General features: G+C 45.9%; 1 long non-coding RNA gene across 1 annotated transcript in view; it reads right to left on the reverse strand.

Moving 5' to 3' along the window:
• Positions 1-15,453, reverse strand: part of LOC310758033 — a 333,274-nt gene extending 317,821 nt beyond the window's left edge. Inside the window, exon 1 of the long non-coding RNA XR_014545626.1 lies at positions 15,334-15,453. This is a non-coding gene — a long non-coding RNA (uncharacterized lncRNA). The remainder of the gene's footprint in view (positions 1-15,333) is intronic.
• Between the last annotated feature and the right edge of the window lie 2,601 nt (positions 15,454-18,054).

Genomic DNA, 18,054 nt, shown 5'->3' on the forward strand with positions numbered 1-18,054 from the left:
GGCCTGCTTTGCCTTGACTCAGCACAACTCTAACCCATGCTGAGCTCCACAGCTGCCCAGAAGCAGCAGGAGAGTGGAGAAGAATTTCAAACAGGCTGGTGGAGGTGGCTTCCAAGAAAAGACTAAGAGTTAGCAAGGAGGAGCTTTAATTGGATATTCCCTGCGTGTGGGGACTAACAAGCTGTAGTATAGAGACTAACGATGTGGGCTTTGAAACTGGCCTTTCTCCAGGCTGGTGGCCTTAGACAAGTCACTGTATCTGTTTCCCATTTGCAATATGGTGATCATGATACCTGCTTTCCTTACTGTTGGCTATTTGCAGTTTAGTAGCGCAGAGAGCTTGCTGGGGAGACCATGCATTAAAAAGGGACTCAAAAATAACTTAAACAAGCTTTTAATTACAAAAACAAAAACTCCTTTTACACTAAATACATCAACAAACAAACATGACCCAACCACCAACCCATCCCCCAGGGTAATGGGAGAGCTAGGTGCTGCTCCTTATATACTACATCCAAATGCTGACACACCTTAATCAAATACAACTCAGCAGCACCTGCTATGTTTCACAGCTGTAAAGCTGGGTCTCGTTATCTTGCTCTGGCCCTTGCTCTGGCCCCTTAAAGACATACACATCGGGTGGAACAATGATGAACCTTTACATTTAAAGAAACTGAAGGGAGAGGGAAGGTATTCCCTGTACCTTATATCTAAGTAAATTGCTTTTCTAAATTGCTCTGTTAAAATTGCTTACTATCCTGCTTTGCTGAATTTGGAAGAGGCCCACTTCCTCTTTCTGCCGGCTAGCAGAAACTGCAGTTGCTTACTATATTTGGCCAGACGGTCGTTTCTTTTTTTTGCACATGCTTCCTGCTGCAGAAACGCAAGAGACGAGGAGCGCACGAACAAGGGAGGGAGGGGGCTTAGCTAGCCAAATAGCCATGTGCCATATTAGGGAATAAGTTGCAAACTTGCCAGCTGATTGGAGAAGGTTTTGGGGAAGTTTGGGGAAGGAAGGGTGTTTTCAAGGTATAAGAAACTCTGCATATGTGAAATTGGGCGCAGCCAGTTTGCAGAAATTATTCTGCTGGTTGCCCCAGCATGCTGTGTGTCAAATAAATCTCTTTTCTCCGACAAAGAAGTCTCTGGAATTGTTTTTCCCTTCTGGCCACGGGATTGGCGGACCGCCGGACCTCTGGGTAATTCCAAAATAAGGCTTCATTTGGTGCGTTGGCTGGGAAGAGGTCCCCACCCCCAGCCGAGGGGCCAAACTCGACCGGGTGAGCAACCAGCACTGGCGCTCGCAATCTCCAGCGCGCACCCTGCCAGTTCGTAGGGGGAGATCGCCACACCGTGACTGAGCCGAGACACCCAGTCGGGGGAGAAAAGAGAACGGCCGAAGGAGGGGTCCGCAGCGGAACAGGTAAGCCCAAAAAGGGAAAGGGCGTGGTAAGAGGCTTGATCGACCTCACCTGGCTGTGAGCAGTAGAGTGCCGCCAGGAAAGGGATAAAGGGACTGGCTGTGAGCAGTAGAGTGCCGCCAGGAAAGGGATAAAGGGACTGGTTGTGAGCAGTAGAGGGCTGCCAGTAAGGTTGGGGAAAGGGGAAACTGAGGGAAAGTTACTTTGGTGTGTTGCATGTTGGAATTATATTGGGGTGTGTCTTGTATGTTGCATGTCAGATACTCCAGTGGTTGAATTGTCAAGTGTGGCCCGGGGCTTGGTGTCCCCTTGGCCGAGCGATTGTAGGATTGTGCATTTCTTGGCAGCGCTAGCTCGTCCAAGTCACAGTCTGTAGTGTGTGGAGTGTGAAAGGATTTTAAGCCCGGTTAGGAGCGGAGTATCTGAAAAATGGGGTCCGGGGGCAGCAAATGTACCCCTTTGCAGTGTTTCTTGAGCAATTGGAAAGCAGCTACGAAGAATGATGATTGGGGCTTTAAGTTGAGAAGGGAGCGCCTTAGAACCCTCTGTGAAGTAGATTGGCCCACCCAAGGAACTAATTGGCCCTCAGAGGGGACTTTTGACTTGCAATTGATAAACCCCTTGTGGCGAAACATAGTCAATGTCCATCCAGACCAAATCCCTTATATCTCCACTTGGAAAAAGAATGTGGAAGAGAACCCCCCCTGGTTGAAAGATTGTCATGCAGCCTTTGGACAAGGAGCCAGGGTGTGTGCCGTGACAAAGCCAAAGCCCCCAGTCTTGCAGGACCCTGAAGGAGAGGGAGAGGAAGTTTTAAGACCCCCTCCCCCGTATGTCCCACCAACCGCACCCCCAGTGCCAGCCGATCCGGCCCCAGGTCTCCCTGGACCGGCCCCGCAGCCTGAGGAAGAGGCGAGGGGGGGGGAACCCGAGAAACATGAAAGTGCAGATGATGAGGAAGAAGATGTGGAGAAATTCAGAGAGAGGCTGGAAAAACAAGTAAAGCAAGGAGAGAAATGGACAGAGAAAGATGACGAGAGGGTGAGAAGGGAGATTGGACCATGGAAGAGAGAGGTAGATGTGGCACTGCACCTATTAGATGCAGCCACATGTAAGCCAAGGCAGACAAAGAAGAAACAGAAACATTTAATGAAGGTATGGGAGGGAGCCAAAAGGCACGAAGCAAGGAAAGAGGAAGAGGAGTCAGCAGCGAAAATAGCCCCTCTGCGCTGAGTATATGACCCCCCAGGGCCCCCGGGACCAGGTGGGGCAGCAGCAGCACGGACCTACACGGTCCAGCATATACCCTTCTCAAGTGCAGATGTTTGCAATTGGAGGAATCAAAACCCTTCTTTTGAGGAAAACCCAGCGAAAATCATAAAGTTGTTTGAAGGGATTTTTAAAATTTATAATCCCACTTTTGATGATGTGCAGTATTTGATGGATGCGCTGCTAACTACAGAAGAGACTAGGCGAGTCCATACTGAGGCTCGAGCACACATGAGAGCGCAGGGAATGCAGGAGCTAGAGATTGCAACAAGGTATCCTGAAAACACACCGAATTGGGATTATCAGACTACTGATGGCCAGAATACCCTCACTACCTACCGCCAGAATGTATTAAATGGTATGAGAAGGGCAGCCAGGAAACCCACTAACTTTGTGAAGGTTAGAGAGGTAGTGCAAGGGAATGAAGAGGCCCCAGGAGCATATTTAGAACGCCTGAAGGAAGCTTACCGCCAGTATACTCCTGTGGACCCAGATGAGGCTGCCAACGCCCCTATCATAAAAGCTGCCTTTGTAGCTCAGGCGGCGGCTGAAAAATCCAGAAGCACAGGGGTTCATGGGCCACACCCTTGAGTGGATGTTGGAGATAGCTCAAACCACTTACAATCAGAGAGATGAGGAGGCCCAGAGAAAAAAGGAGAAGTATCAAGCAAAAAAGTTGATGGCGCTACAGGCTACCACACCCACCCCTCAGGAAAGAGGAAGTGCCCGGGGAGGAGGGCCAGGCCGCCTGGGGAGGAACCAGTGCGCCATCTGCCGGCAGGAAGGGCACTGGAAAAGAGAATGCCCACAGGCTCACTCAGGGGGAAGAGGACGAGGAGGACGAGTCCCAGGCTCCATTCCCGTGGGACCCGGACAGGAACTGAGGCCTTGGACATCGGCAAATACCAGCAGGGGTAGAGGACGTGGACAAGGACCTCCCTGGTACCCCCCAGCCCAAGGACAACCTGGCGCAATGAGCCTGAGGGAAGAGGAAGAATATTAGGACAGACCGGGCCCAGCTGATTTAGGTTCCCGTGAGCCCATGGTCAAACTACAAACAGGGAACCGAACCATCCCCTTCATGGTTGATACAGGAGCTGCCCACTCTGTTTTGCCTGTACCAGTGTCCAAGCCCACTAAGCAAACGGTTAACATAATAGGAGCTACAGGCAAATCACAAAGGGCCCCATTCCTACAATCTGTTGTCTGTCGCCTGGGTGGCCAAGTGGTCCAACACAAGTTTTTGTATATACCGGAGTGCCCCATCCCATTATTGGGCCGAGACCTGCTTTCAAAATTGCAAGCCCAGATATCCTTCCAACCGACAGGCGAAGCAACAATGACTACAGGACCGGCAGGAGAGTTCTCCTTAGAGGTACCCATGAGGGAACACTGGCGTTTAATGGCGGTAAAAGAAGAGGAGGGGACTATTCCAAAAGACCTCCTGCAAGAGGTCAACCCCGATGTATGGGCAGAAGGCAACCCGCCCGAATGGCAAGGAACAGAATGAACAGGACTCTAAAAAAAAAACAAAAAAAAAAAAACAAAAACCAGTTATCCAAACTTACCCAGGAAACAGGCTCTAACTGGGTATCTATGTTACCCCTTGCCTTATTAAGGGTCAGAAGTCTACCCCAAAAGTGTACCCATTTATCACCCTTTGAAATAATGTTTGGGAGATGAGTCCCTTATGTTAGGCTGTTGACTCCTCACGTCACCCGAGATGTGCAGCTTGATAACTATGTACAGTCACTCTCCCGAGTTCTTCTTTCTCTTAACAGGTGGACCCACGAACGCACTCCGTGTGTTTTGACTGAACCCCTGCATCGGTTCGAGCCGGGTGACGAGGTGTGGATCAAAGACTGGGCCCAGACACCTCTGCAACCGTGTTGGAAGGGTCCTCACACTGTCCTGCTGTCCACACCCACTGCTGTAAAAGTTACTGGCATCACCCCGTGGGTCCACCACACCCGAGTGAAGAAAGTCGTGTCTGACTGGTCAGCTACGCCAAATCCTGCTAATCCACTGAAGCTAACCATCTCCAGAAGAGCGCTAGACGACTGCCCTGCTAGTGTCACTCCGGACGCTGACACTTCTACGCACGGCTGAAGAAGGTGGATGGGAGGAGGAGCGCCCGCGGGCAGCGCTCCCACCGTGGTAACGCGCCAACCAGACAATCCCACTGCCCCTAGTGGACTTCTTATATTATCCCCAGAAGGATTTGAACCCCTTGATGTGCTAACCCCCTTTGAAGGCCCTTTGCAAGGTTGGGTATATTCTTGCGGGTGCCACTACATTTACCAGGAAGGAGAGGCACCTTTTGGGTACGCAGTATTAACCAGAGATCATGAGGGACTAACCCACGAGAGGGGTATCATGGGCAAATTGCTCTGGGTGGTGGGAGCAAGTGATCCGTGGAGTTGGCTGTATTCCTGGTTGCCTGACAGTAGTTGGCTTCGTCATGTTGTGGTTTTAATTGCTGGACCTGTTTTAATCTTATTGCTTCTCTGCTTCTGTATGCCCTGCTTGATGCAATGTATGCAAAATATGATGGAGAAGATGATGTCCCGCATGATGGGGCCCTGTGTCATGACCCTTACTGCTCTCCTCCAAGGATACAATCAGCCCGAGCGACCTGAACGAACCTAAGTATTAGGTTGTTCAGAAGAAGAGGAGGGAGTGAAGGGAGAGGGAAGGTATTCCCTGTACCTTATATCTAAGTAAATTGCTTTTCTAAATTGCTCTGTTAAAATTGCTTACTATCCTGCTTTGCTGAATTTGGAAGAGGCCCACTTCCTCTTTCTGCCGGCTAGCAGAAACTGCAGTTGCTTACTATATTTGGCCAGACGGTCGTTTCTTTTTTTTTGCACATGCTTCCTGCTGCAGAAACGCAAGAGACGAGGAGCGCACGAACAAGGGAGGGAGGGGGCTTAGCTAGCCAAATAGCCATGTGCCATATTAGGGAATAAGTTGCAAACTTGCCAGCTGATTGGAGAAGGTTTTGGGGAAGTTTGGGGAAGGAAGGGTGTTTTCAAGGTATAAGAAACTCTGCATATGTGAAATTGGGCGCAGCCAGTTTGCAGAAATTATTCTGCTGGTTGCCCCAGCATGCTGTGTGTCAAATAAATCTCTTTTCTCCGACAAAGAAGTCTCTGGAATTGTTTTTCCCTTCTGGCCACGGGATTGGCGGACCGCCGGACCTCTGGGTAATTCCAAAATAAGGCTTCAAAACCATTCAACACTTACAAGGTGGTAGGAAAAGAGTATTGAGGCAATACATGTGAGGATAAGGCCTTCAGTGGCTTAATAACAATGGCTATGTTATTATTCTGTACACCTGTTGCTGGAAATTAGAAAGGGAAGGGGAGAGTGCTCTTGCACACATGTCCGGTTTCTGGGCTTCCCACAGGCATCTGGTTTGCCACTGTGGGTACAGGATACTGGCCTAGATGGGTCATTGGCCTGATCCAGCCTGGCTCTTTTACATTCTTAAGATGGAATGTATTTTTGCATGCTGTTAGGGCAAATTGCATGCAAAACAGAACATACCAAGAAATGCTGTGCTTGAAGATGCTGATGGATTTTTGTGAGGAGACCGTTTCTCCTCCTGTTGGGAAAACGTGATGAATTGAGCTTAAAACTGGAAAAATGTGGAGTCAAGAGAATACAAACTGACAGATCAAGTCATTCCTAATATCATGTGGACATATATAAAGGGGACCAAATGCCATCAAAGCAATATCCAGGTGCGATGAAGGGTCTGGCAAAATGTGGTAGGAGAAAAATAATATAGATCACCCTTGTGAGGTCATTAATAAAAGACTTGACTGGATCCCTAGATTCAGAGTGCAGGGCTAAACACACTATCCAGTAAAAGAACTTCAGCAGAGTTTAAAAGTCACAAAAGCAAGCAGCAGTATAGTGTGGGTATATAGGCCGTTATACCCTTTTGATATCTTGTCTAGTCCGTTTACAGCACTTCCCCATTTCTACCCTTCCTGCCGTGAACAGAGCACACCATTGGTAAGCTTAAAAGCAGCAACTCCAGTTGTAAATATATACAGTGGGACATACCAGGGCAAGCTAGAAATGGGGAAGGAGAGGTTGGTGTAGGAAATACGGGGTCACAAATGGGCAATTCAGAGTGTGGTGATATGTCTGATGAAGAGATAGGGGAAGTCACCGAAAAATAAGTATAGTAACACATGATGTTCTTATGATGTATTATGTGAAAATCTAATACAGTCATACCTCTAATTATGTTTGCTTCATGATACGTTTTTTCAGGTTGCGTCCTGCAGTGACCTGGAAGTACCAGAAATGGTTACTTCCAGGTTTCGCAACTCGCGCATGCGCAGACGTGCAAAATGACATCACGCGCATGCGCAGAAGCGGAGAATTGTGACCTGTGCGTGCGCAGACGCGGGTTGCGTTCCTTTCAGGTTGCGAACGGGGCTCCGGAACAGATCCCGTTCACAACCAGAGGTACCATTTTAATAAATATTATAAAAAAGGAAGTACTCACGGGGTAACAGAGGATGTCAAGGGGATGGGGGATCAGTGCCTAGGAACCAGAGTGGCAGGAGCCATCACCAGAGCCAGAGGGGCCCCGTCTCCATGAACATGGCGGGCTCTGAGACGTAACGAGCAGTCAGAAGGATGCTCTAGGACAGGCACCCCCAACCTCCAGATGTTTTGGCCTACAACTCCCATGATCCCTAGCTAACAGGACCAGTGGTCAGGGATGGTGGGAATTGTAGTCCAAAACATCTGGAGGGCCCAAGGTTGGGGATGCCTGCTCTCGGAGGCTGAGGCAGGCAAGGGCCACAGGTGGGGCTTGCTAGCTCTGGGAGAAGGTGTGTGATTCCTCAGCTGGAGTAGGCTCAGAACAGGTGAGGGTCACATCAAGCCCAGGTGCTGCAATCAGCATGCAAAGCACAAAAGGGGAGCAGAGCTGAGGTGATGTGTCTGCTCAACTGCCCGTGCATGATGGAAAAAGTAGATGGATTTTTGTTTTTTTGGACAGAAATTACTTCTTTGCGCAAATAATCATGCTTTGGTTAGTTGGAAATGGCAAAAAAAGAGGACCTGCCAAAAAAAAAAGTTCATATTAACTTTAAAATGTTTGAAGAGGAACATTTCAGGCTGCAGTGGTAAGGCATGCTTGGACAGACTTTTTAAGAAAAACAGGAAAGTTGTTTTAGAACGTAATTAGAACGCAAGACTGAGTTGCACATTTGTCTCTCCCACCCACCCACACCTTAAAGAGAATCCACTGTGACATTTGGGAGCCCACTGGCTTCTGCTGCCTGCTGCCTTCCTCCAGCAGGTGTTGGTTATGCTGTCACATTTGATTAGCGTGGTGAGGATGAAAAGTCACATCATGCAAGACAACATTTTGCTGTTGTCAGGGTGAGGAGAAGCAACCTTTACAAGTTTGGGCGTTGTTTTTTTTTTTTAATGCAGAACATTTCTCCTTATTCAGATGGTTTAGGAGACATGAAATGTACTTGGATTGAAGGGACACACAGATAAATGGAAGGATTCTGACACCAAAGGAATAGGGCTCCTGCCCAAATCACCTTCTTTTCATATGGTTCCTCTTCCCTACATTCTTTTCCTTTATTATTTCCCCCTGTAAGAACCTAATAAGAGCCACGCTGAAGCAGACCAATGATCCATCAGCACCCTGTTCTCAGTTTCCAGCCAACTGTGTAAGGGAAGTCCACAATCAGAGATTTGCTCTCTCCCCATTGGTGCTCCCAAACAACTGATATTCAGAGGCATACCACCTATGATGCTGGAGGTAGTATATAGCCATTATGGGAAGAAGCCTCATCTTCCATGAAATCCATTTTAAAGCTGTGCAAGCTGACAACCATTGCTGCATGTAGCATGTCTCCTTTCTTTTTGAAATTCATTGACTGCACATTGTTGACCTTTCCGTTGCTACAAATTTCCCTGTATCATTCAGAATTAGGTACTCCAAAATGTCTCAGAATCGATTGGCTTAGGTGAGGTTCACTGTGCATGTGTCAGGATGTAAAATGTCCAGAACCTTGTTTTCTTTAAAAAGGGATGTGTGTGTGTTGAAATAAGTCACTGCAGCAACAACATTTAAGCAAAGCTGTGACAGTCTTTGTAAAGTGAATAACAAAGAGGTTGACTATTTCCCAAGAAGTCAAATTTCACAACTGGTTTCCAGATTCTGTGCACTGGGAACAGGTCCACGAGGGATTGATGACCGTAATCATGTCCTGCTTGTGAGATTCCCACAGCAGGTCATGTGAGACTCCCTATGGGTAGAGGCAGTTTTAGGGTAGCACAAGCAGTTTGGCTGCACTGGCTGCTGCGCTGCAGGGGGCACAACAACAATGCTGTAGAATGGAATACGAGAGGCCGGGTGGCGGGTAAATTTTAGTGCCTCAGAGGGTGCTGCTGAAATTGGAGAGCCCGACATCCACAACAGCTATGGGAGACAGAATGTGGGACAAGGTGGCCTGATTCAGCAAAACAGTTCTTATTTTCTTAAATACAGTGGTACCTCAGGTTAAGAAGAACTTAATTCGTTCTGGAGGTCTGCTCTTAACCTGAAACTGTTCTTAACCCGAGGTACTATTTCTGGGTTAGCGGAGTCTGTAACCTGAAGCGTCTGTAACCCGAGGTACCACTGTATGCATGATTGTGCTCTCAGGTGAAGCATCCAATCCTCAGATTAGTAGTCACAGACCCAGTTCACACGTAATACTAAGCCAAATAATGGCTTACTGTAATGTGCAAGCATGCAGGCTCCTGTACAACCAGGCAGGATCTTTTGCTCCTCCCCTGCTTCTGCTGCCACAGTGCTTCCTATAAGGCTTTGCATTTTGTCTCAACCCAGGCTTGTGGTGCATTTCCTTCAGACAAACCATGAACAGAAACCTTGGCTGCAGTTTGTGGCTCATCTGGAGCGGCATAAACCATGAGCCCTGGTTGGGATGCCACGCTAAGTCAAAGCATGTCTAAGCTCACAGTGGCATAGCAGCAGCAGGACTGGAAGAGGAGCAAAGCAGCTATGATCTCCTCTTCAGGAGCTTGAATACCTGCACATTTGTGCTGGTTTGGCTTATCGTTATGTGGGACACAGGTAATTGTCCCTGGGAGATGCTCAGCAAAATGTACCCCACTTCTGGAATTTCCCCATTAAGATATGTTGACTTCCCCATAAATCTTCCGTGGGTACAAATAAAATTGATAAAACAAATAACAACAAAAACACCCAACCACACCCCATGCTGTGTCATTCTGAAAACTAGTGCAAAAGAAGCAGCTAGTTTGTGGCAACAACGAGAGAAAACTGACTAGAATTACAGAATGTTCCTCTCAGCAGTGGCTAAGAACCAAGAGTCAAAGCAGTGGCAACAGAAGAAGTGGGTTGGCTTCTGCTTTGTGGAATGAGGTGACATGAGGACTTAGGGAGACGTATTTGTCAAACCCTAAATGTATGGCACCAGAGGAGCTCACTTTTCAGTGATTGCCTTGTAGGGCACAGTGCTGACTCCTGAGTGGTTCTCACTTTGGAAATGCTTTCAGAATCTGGAAAGGCACTGACTGTGAAGGACCATAAATGGGGTCTAATGGTCTTTTCCATCTCGGGAACAATTCATCTAGAAAATGGTTATTCCACAGGTTCCAGACATTTGTTGAGGTACAAACCCCAAAGTTTCCAAATTATGGCACAGATTAAGAGATTTTACTGAATTCAGCTTCTGCTTGCTCACTTGTTTTTCCCCTACCTGCTTCACAGCTTCTCTTCTCTGCAAGCGATATATCCTTCACAAGGTACGTAACTGAAAGATTTTTAAAAACCCACATCTGCCCCTGCTGGTCACGGAAATGGAAAAACAGCACAGCTATGTGGCTTAAAATATATGGATCCTCCAAAATTTCAGATTGACTTAAAAATAATAATCTTTTAACTATGCTGCTACAAGCAATCAATGTTAATCAGGTCTTTTGGGACTGACTGAAAGACTGGATAGTTAGACTCCTCTGATTACAGTAAGCTCTCCAAAACCCATCAGAGGAGAGAGGGGGATGACATAAATGGAAATGGGACTTAGAACAGGAGGATTAATTGGCTAATAAGCACTCATGAATTGTGTGGGTGGCAAGGTTAAATTCCCCGACTCTTCTGGTGAAGTGAGAGAGAAGAGTTATGTCACTTGCAGAGGCTGCTGAGACTGAAAAAGAGAAGGGCATTTTGTAGGTGATTTTCCTCTTCAAATTTCTAGCAATCAGTCAGCTTTTCATTTTGCAAAATGAGATGGGCATGCAGAGTTCCATTTTACCTTAAAACGAGTGCCTTTGAAAGGGGGCTAATACCAACCGTGTTTATGTTGGTGGCTGCTTGCAGAATTATATCTCAAACTGGGAAAAACACTGAACTTTATATACTGAATTATTGGTACAGTGAGCAGTGGCCAGTAGGAATGGCAGAAAAAAATGACTTGCCAACTTAAATCAGCTAAAGGCAAAACTAAAAATATTTGATTTTTATATGTAGTGCAGAATTATTTTATTTAATATACAAATTGAGGACACGTGTGGCAACATTTATCAAAGCCTTCCCTCATGTTATGGAAAAGTACAAATCGTATTGTTATGATGAAGTATGCGGAAAATCTCCCAAGTTCCTAGTGCATCTTACACATATGACTGCCTACACGGAAAGGGGAAAATGTTAAATGCATTACCGTCTGTAATTGTAGAAGGTAATTACAATAATTTCAGACCTCTGCCTATTTTGTTTCTTTTGGTGTTGATTGTTTTTGTATATTGGAAATAAAGAGGAAAAAGAAAGAGGTTTGAAAATAGGCTCCTAATATTTATTTATTTCTTAAATGTAGTGTGTCTACCACTTGTTTGTGAGGAAGACCCTTTGAACTTAATGGGCTTTATATCTAAGTAGACAGCTTCTGTTTTCTATGCAAAAGCTGTTGTTTTTCCTTTTATATAACAGAACAAAGTAGGAGAAACAGTTGGTTATATTTTTACCACAAGTATGCTTTCTGCCATGCTAGGTATTTCCAGTGCTGCTTTCCAACCGAATAGCCAAAACCTCAGCATTTTTGTGTGGAAGTTACAATGTCTGCATTTTTTTGTGCAAGCAGTGAAGTTTGTCTGAAATCACTGCTAAGCACATTTGCAAGGCTAAGCAGGGTCCGGTATGGCTTCAAATTGGATGAGGGACCCTGTGTTGAGATTCCTGCATTGGAGGAAGTTGGACTAGATGGCCCTTGGAGTCCTTTCCAGCACTATGATTCCCATAGCGTATCTATTTGTCTAATAACTTATCAATTTGGAATCACTTCCTCAGACATTTCAGAGTTGGTTTACAATATATTTGTTGATAATAATCGGAAGCAGTCCAATGAAAACTAGAGTGAAAACAGCAGCCGTAAAACACAAAACCTTTTAGCACACAAAGTTAAAAGACTGAGGAAATGAAACATTTTTGACTGAAAGTGGAAGGACATAAGTGTTGGTGCCAAGTTCTAAAGCTTCTGTAAAGAGCTTTAGCAAGCTTGGGTCTGCACCAGCGGATTTCTTTCTGGGACAAAGGAGGGACAGACGATCCCTCTTTGTGCCAGAATGTTCCTGTGCTAGGAACACACCACTATGAAAATTACTATACAGTGGTACCTCAGGTTATGCTTCAGGTTACATACGCTTCAGGTTACAGACTCCGCTAATCCAGAAATAGTATCTCGGGTTAAGAACTTTGCTTCAGGATGAGAACAGAAATCGTGTTCCGGCGGCGTGGCAGCAGCGGGAGGCCCCATTAGCTAAAGTGGTGCTTCAGGTTAAGAACGGACCTCCAGAACGAATTAAGTACTTAACCCGAGGTACCACTGTATAGGATCCTCGGCTTCTCAGGGCAAGCAGCCCCCGCATGTTGTATGATGTATCAAAGTGGGCACTTGCCAGATCTGCCCACCTTTCTCAGCCTTCAAAATAATAATAATCAAGTTACTAGCCTAGAAACATTCTTATTAGTCTGTCAGTTCATAATATGCCACCATGGCCAAACATTAAAAACAAAGAGCCTTTCAGTTTCCCTGACAGGCTGAGGCAATTTTTACCTGCCAAAGATAACCAGGGTAAGGGATAGCAATACAGGTGGTCTCTGAAGAGTTAGAATGGCAGTTGCCAGCCACAGCTGCCTAGGCCTCAGTAAAGAAGTGCAGGGAGGACCACCGAGTTTTGGATTGGCTTCCAGCTTAGCAGTGGGCCCCCCTGAGGACCCCCATCAGGCACTGACTGACAGGAGCCAATTTAAAGTAGGTAATAGTATCAGATTCAGTTCAAATTTCAGCCACTATATTTTAGCGGGGTGTGTTTGTGTGTGAAGATTTCAAGCGGCAAAGCTGGAGTCAGAATACTGAAACAAAACAGACAGCAGCATCTCCAAAAGAATGTAGCATTATCTGAGGAAAAAACTGCTGTTAGCATGGAGTGAAAACAACCAAAGCTTAAAGTAGAATGACAGGGATCAAGGAAAGGAGAGAAAAGAGCCTGCATAGGAAGGGGAATGAAGGCCAATTATAATATACAATTAAAGGGGGGGGGAGGGAATTCCTCACCTAAATTAACTGGCATAAAGGTGACACATAGATTGTCACTTCTTTTCACTGCACTGGGGAGGCTTTTCATGCAAATCCAAGGAAACGATTTCTCCATTCCCTCCGAGAGCCCCAGGGGGGCCCATTTCATTTCAGGAGCAGTAGGGGACAATAATCACCCTGAAGTGGCTTCCATCCTGAGAGACCAAGATAAGGGCTGCACGGTGGACGAACCATACTAATTTGCCGGTGGGTTCCCCCCCTCCATTTGACAGCTTTTCAGATGACAAAACCAAGCAACATAAAACTCTGTAGTGCCCACCCAACCCCCCTCAGTGTTTATTCCCCCTCCCACGCAATAGAAAACCCTGGGAGCACCAGATCCATAGTCCCCAGTAGCAGTTATAAAGGCATACGGGAGATATTAAAATTAATGGGCTTAGTGTAGCTGAAAGCATGCTTGATTTATAGGGGAAGCTGCCGGAGAACAACATTGTGAGCAGCACAGTGACAATGCTTCAGAGGCGCAGAAGAACCGCCAAAACAGCTTTTTTTTAAAGAAAGAAAGATTCCATGCAAAGCAGACCTCATTTCAGGGATGGGCTTCAGGGGCCATTCATTCCCAATTGGGTTGATGCTTTGCTCCGAGTTGTACATCTGACTCGCATTCCCACATATTAATTCATTGCCCAGTATGGACATTCAGATCAAGAAATGGAGCATGGTTCATCTTTCCACCAACTGATGATTCTCAGCTTGCAGTGACACAGAAGCAGGCCCTTTCACTGGTGGCACTGGTGTTGTGCAATGCCCTCCTTGCTGAAATACAGGGAAGTCCCATCTGTATGGGCATTCCACTGGCTCTTGTAGATGTACCACTTTATGCAGGCCATACCTTGATCTCTTAATCCAAGTTTTAAGCTCTGTGCTCTGTTGGGATTATTTTATTGCATGTTTTTTATTATGGGCATTTATAAGTTGTGCCACTGGTTTTTAAATTTTGTAAACTGCTTAGAAGTCTATTTTAGCATTAGCGGTATAAGATTATTAATGATAAAAATTCCTGGACTTAAAAGAACCTGGTGTTCTGAGGAGCTGTGCCATCAGTGGGCCAGGATTCATTGCCTGGATAATGAAAAGGGAGATACTCATGAACAGAGAGTTGGTTTTTTTGTTTTTTGTTTAAATAGAGCTGACAGTAGGTTACTTTGGCTCTATCGTGAGAGAGGAAGAGTAATCTTCTGACTGGGCACTGCCTACCACAATGGAAGGAAACCAGATAAAATGTGTTTGCCCTAGCAAGAGATTAAATATATTGAACTTGCTGTCAAAAAGGGTTTTACCGCATAATTTTCTTCTTTGCATAAGATTGATCAGTGAATGGTTGTGAGGTTTGCCTTACCTTAAAGCAGAGATGGGCAACCTGAGGACCTCCAGATCTTGTTGGACTTCCACTACCAGAGGCCATGCTTGCTGTGGCAGATGGAAGCTGGAGTCTCGCAACATCGGCCAGGGAGAGCAGGGAGCCAGTTTTCCCACCACTACCCTCATGGCATTGCCAACATGCATCTCCTTGTTGGGAGTCAGGAGATACTGTGCTTTGGATTAAGAGCCCTGCTGGAACAGACCAAAGGTCCATTTAGTCCAGCATCCTGTTTCACAGTGGCCAACCAGATGCCTCTGGGAAGCCTGCAAGCAGGGCATGAGTACAACAGCGCTCTCTCTGTTTGTGTTTCCCAGCAACTGTTACTCAGAGGCATACAGTCTCCAAAAGTGGAGGCAAAGCTCAGCCATCATGGCTAGTAGCCATTTCTAGCCTTATCCTCTATGAATTTATCTAACCCTCTGTTAAATCTCCCCAAGCCACTGGCCATCACTGGTTCTTGTGGGAACATTAGATAGGCCGATAGATGGCATGGAAAGGACTGATAAATGGATCAACAGAAGAAATTCCATACTGGGCATATGTCTCATTTATTTAGTCCAGCGCTATGTATCCATAGGAGTCAACTAAATAGCGCTAGTACACTTACAGGGACACGGGAGGCGCTGTGGGTTAAACCACAGAGCCTAGGACTTGCTGATCAGAAGGTCGGCGGTTCGAATCCCCACGACGGGGTGAGCTCCTGTTGCTTGGTCCCAGCTCCTGCCCACCTAGCAGTTCGAAAGAACGTCAAAGTGCAGGTAGATAAATAGCCGCTCCGGTGGGAAGGTAAACGGCATTTCCGTGCGTTGCTCTGGTTCGCCAGAAGTGGCTTAGTCATGCTGGCCACATGAACCGGAAGCTGTATGCCGGCTCCCTCAGCCAATAAAGCGAGATGAGCACCGCAACCCCAGAGTCAGCCACAACTGGACCTAATGGTCAGGGGTCCCTTTACTTTACCTTTACACTTACAATCCGCAAGTCACATTGAACTCAATGGGTCTCACTTCTGAGTAGACATGTAGAGGAGGATCACACCGTTAAAGCAAGTTAGAAGAAACAGTGCTGGGTCAAAGTCATCACTGAACTGAATTTAAAACTGGTCTGACTTTTTTTTCTTTTTTGCCAACCAGTAGAATATATTTTGTAATTTTATTGGGAGAAATGGCAGCTTATTATGTGGTCTAGAAGAATAAAATGGGAAAGAATAGTTATCACACTGGCAGAAAGTTGATATATATTCATGGCAATACAATTTCCCCATAGGCCTTGCAAATAACGTAGTTATTTAGAAGAGGGTAGGGCTCCTCTCTATTTTAGCTTCCAAAATTGCTAGTGGCTGCAAGGAATCCGAATTTCTGAAGACTTCTTAGGGTCATGCTTTAAGGCTGAAAGATTTAGTTTTCTTAAGGATTTTACACTTCTCTCACCGTTCTTATCTAAGGCATTCAAGAGAAATTGTCAGGCGTGATTCTGCAGGTGATACTCCTGAATGCTGTAATCCCCTCTGATTTGAGGCCTGGAATTAACTGGTCTGGAATAAAAACAAGCTTCTTGTCACTGATCTGGCTGTACTACCAAATTCCTAGAGTGAGGCTTAATCTGCTCTGCAACAACACCGGTGGTTTAATAGTGAAAGACATGAACTGTTTAGGAGGTCACCACTCAACTGTAGCAACTTGGCTGTGATAGTCACAAATTCCTCCTTTTCCTCTTATCACTGGGAAAGCTAAGAGGCCCCAATGCAAATGCAGTCTTCTGGTAAACATTTCACATGCCTAGAGCATTAGAGAGAGAGTCCATAGTTTTAATAGTTTCAGGTATGGGGGTTAATGCCAGAGTGAATAAAAATGGAGGTCTTTGTACAGGGGTGGCCCTGTGATGAGGCAGATATCTTGGGCAGCAGATGCTGAGGTGCAGGGAGTAGCGAGATATGTGAGTGTGAGCTACCCTGTGGTCCCTACGGTAGACTGCAGCCCTCAAGTGAAAGATACTGTCATTTCACCAGTATTGGAGTTAAGATCCAACTACTGATCCAATTGGCTTCTTAGTGCCTTGGAGGAGGGCGTCATCTTGTCCTTTGCCTTAGGCAGCAAAATGTTTTGAGCTGGCCCTATCTTTGCACCACAGTGCCACAGGTATCTTTGCTTGCTATTATAATATATTTTTCTTGGCTCTGGACTGCAAGCGTGGAATACTTACTCAGACATCCATGTCCTGATTACAGATGGGTGCAGATGTCAGTTTTGGTTTTCCTCCATTTCTCATTTTTTCCACTCTTATATTTGGTTCTCCACATTTCAACATCAGGTTGCAATAATAATTAAAAAATCCTTTTGAAAATTCACAAGCATTTTGGTGCGCATTTCTCCTAACATACACGTTTGTATGCAATTTTGTGTAATGTATAATTTTTTGCAAAGCAATTCCCCCCCAAAAGGCTTTTTGTATGATATTTTAACACACACACACAGATTTAGATGCATATTTTACCCTAGTATATGCATTTTTGTACACATTGAATGGCTGAAGAGCTGCATAGCAAAATTCAGATAAGTGCAAATTTTCAAAGGGTGGTCTGTGTGAATTGAGTTACATTTGCATTTGAATGAGAACAGGATTGAATTTCTCCCCCATCATTGGTTCCAATTAGTTCTGCTCTCAGGACAGCACCTACCATAAAGCCTGATAAGCAGGGTTTTTATTAGGAATAGCAACAGGTAAATACAGCGGAACATGACAGCAAAAAGTGGGAGCAGCTAACCGTCTTCCATACTACATAGAACGTTGACCTAAAGCTGAGAAACCATACAACTTTGTTTGTCTCTCATGCCCATGATGGAGGAGACAATGAATACCTGATAGGTGAGTGCCTCGGGTAGACAACAGTTTTAATCACCAGAATAGAGCTTTGTCCACTGAAGCGATGGGGGCTGAGACAAGACTAGAGCCAGGGATGCTGGTGGTCATGGCAACCCTTGTATTTAAAAAGCTGATTCCCAATATTCTGTTAGCTCTAGAATGAAAGAGGGAGAGCTCAGGAGAGGGCTATGGAACTTGGGGAAAGCTGTCTACGACCAGGAGAGGGGGGAAGCATGCTTGACTGCCACCTCAGTGATATCCACGAGTGCCTTCTCTGATTTCCCCCCTGTAAGTGAATGATGGCATTCACCCCAGTGTGGGAATTAGTTTGTCCTTGTTGAAAAAAGGAGAAGACCTGTGTCATAATCCATGAAACTGGGTTTCCTGGATTTTTTTAATATCTACCCACCCACTCACATACCTGGGATCCTTGAAACAGACAAATCCTCTCTTATTGCATGATTCAACTTCATTA

Source organism: Podarcis filfolensis (genome assembly GCF_964270895.1).
Source record: "Podarcis filfolensis genome assembly, chromosome: 2".
NCBI classification, from domain to species: domain Eukaryota; kingdom Metazoa; phylum Chordata; class Lepidosauria; order Squamata; family Lacertidae; genus Podarcis; species Podarcis filfolensis.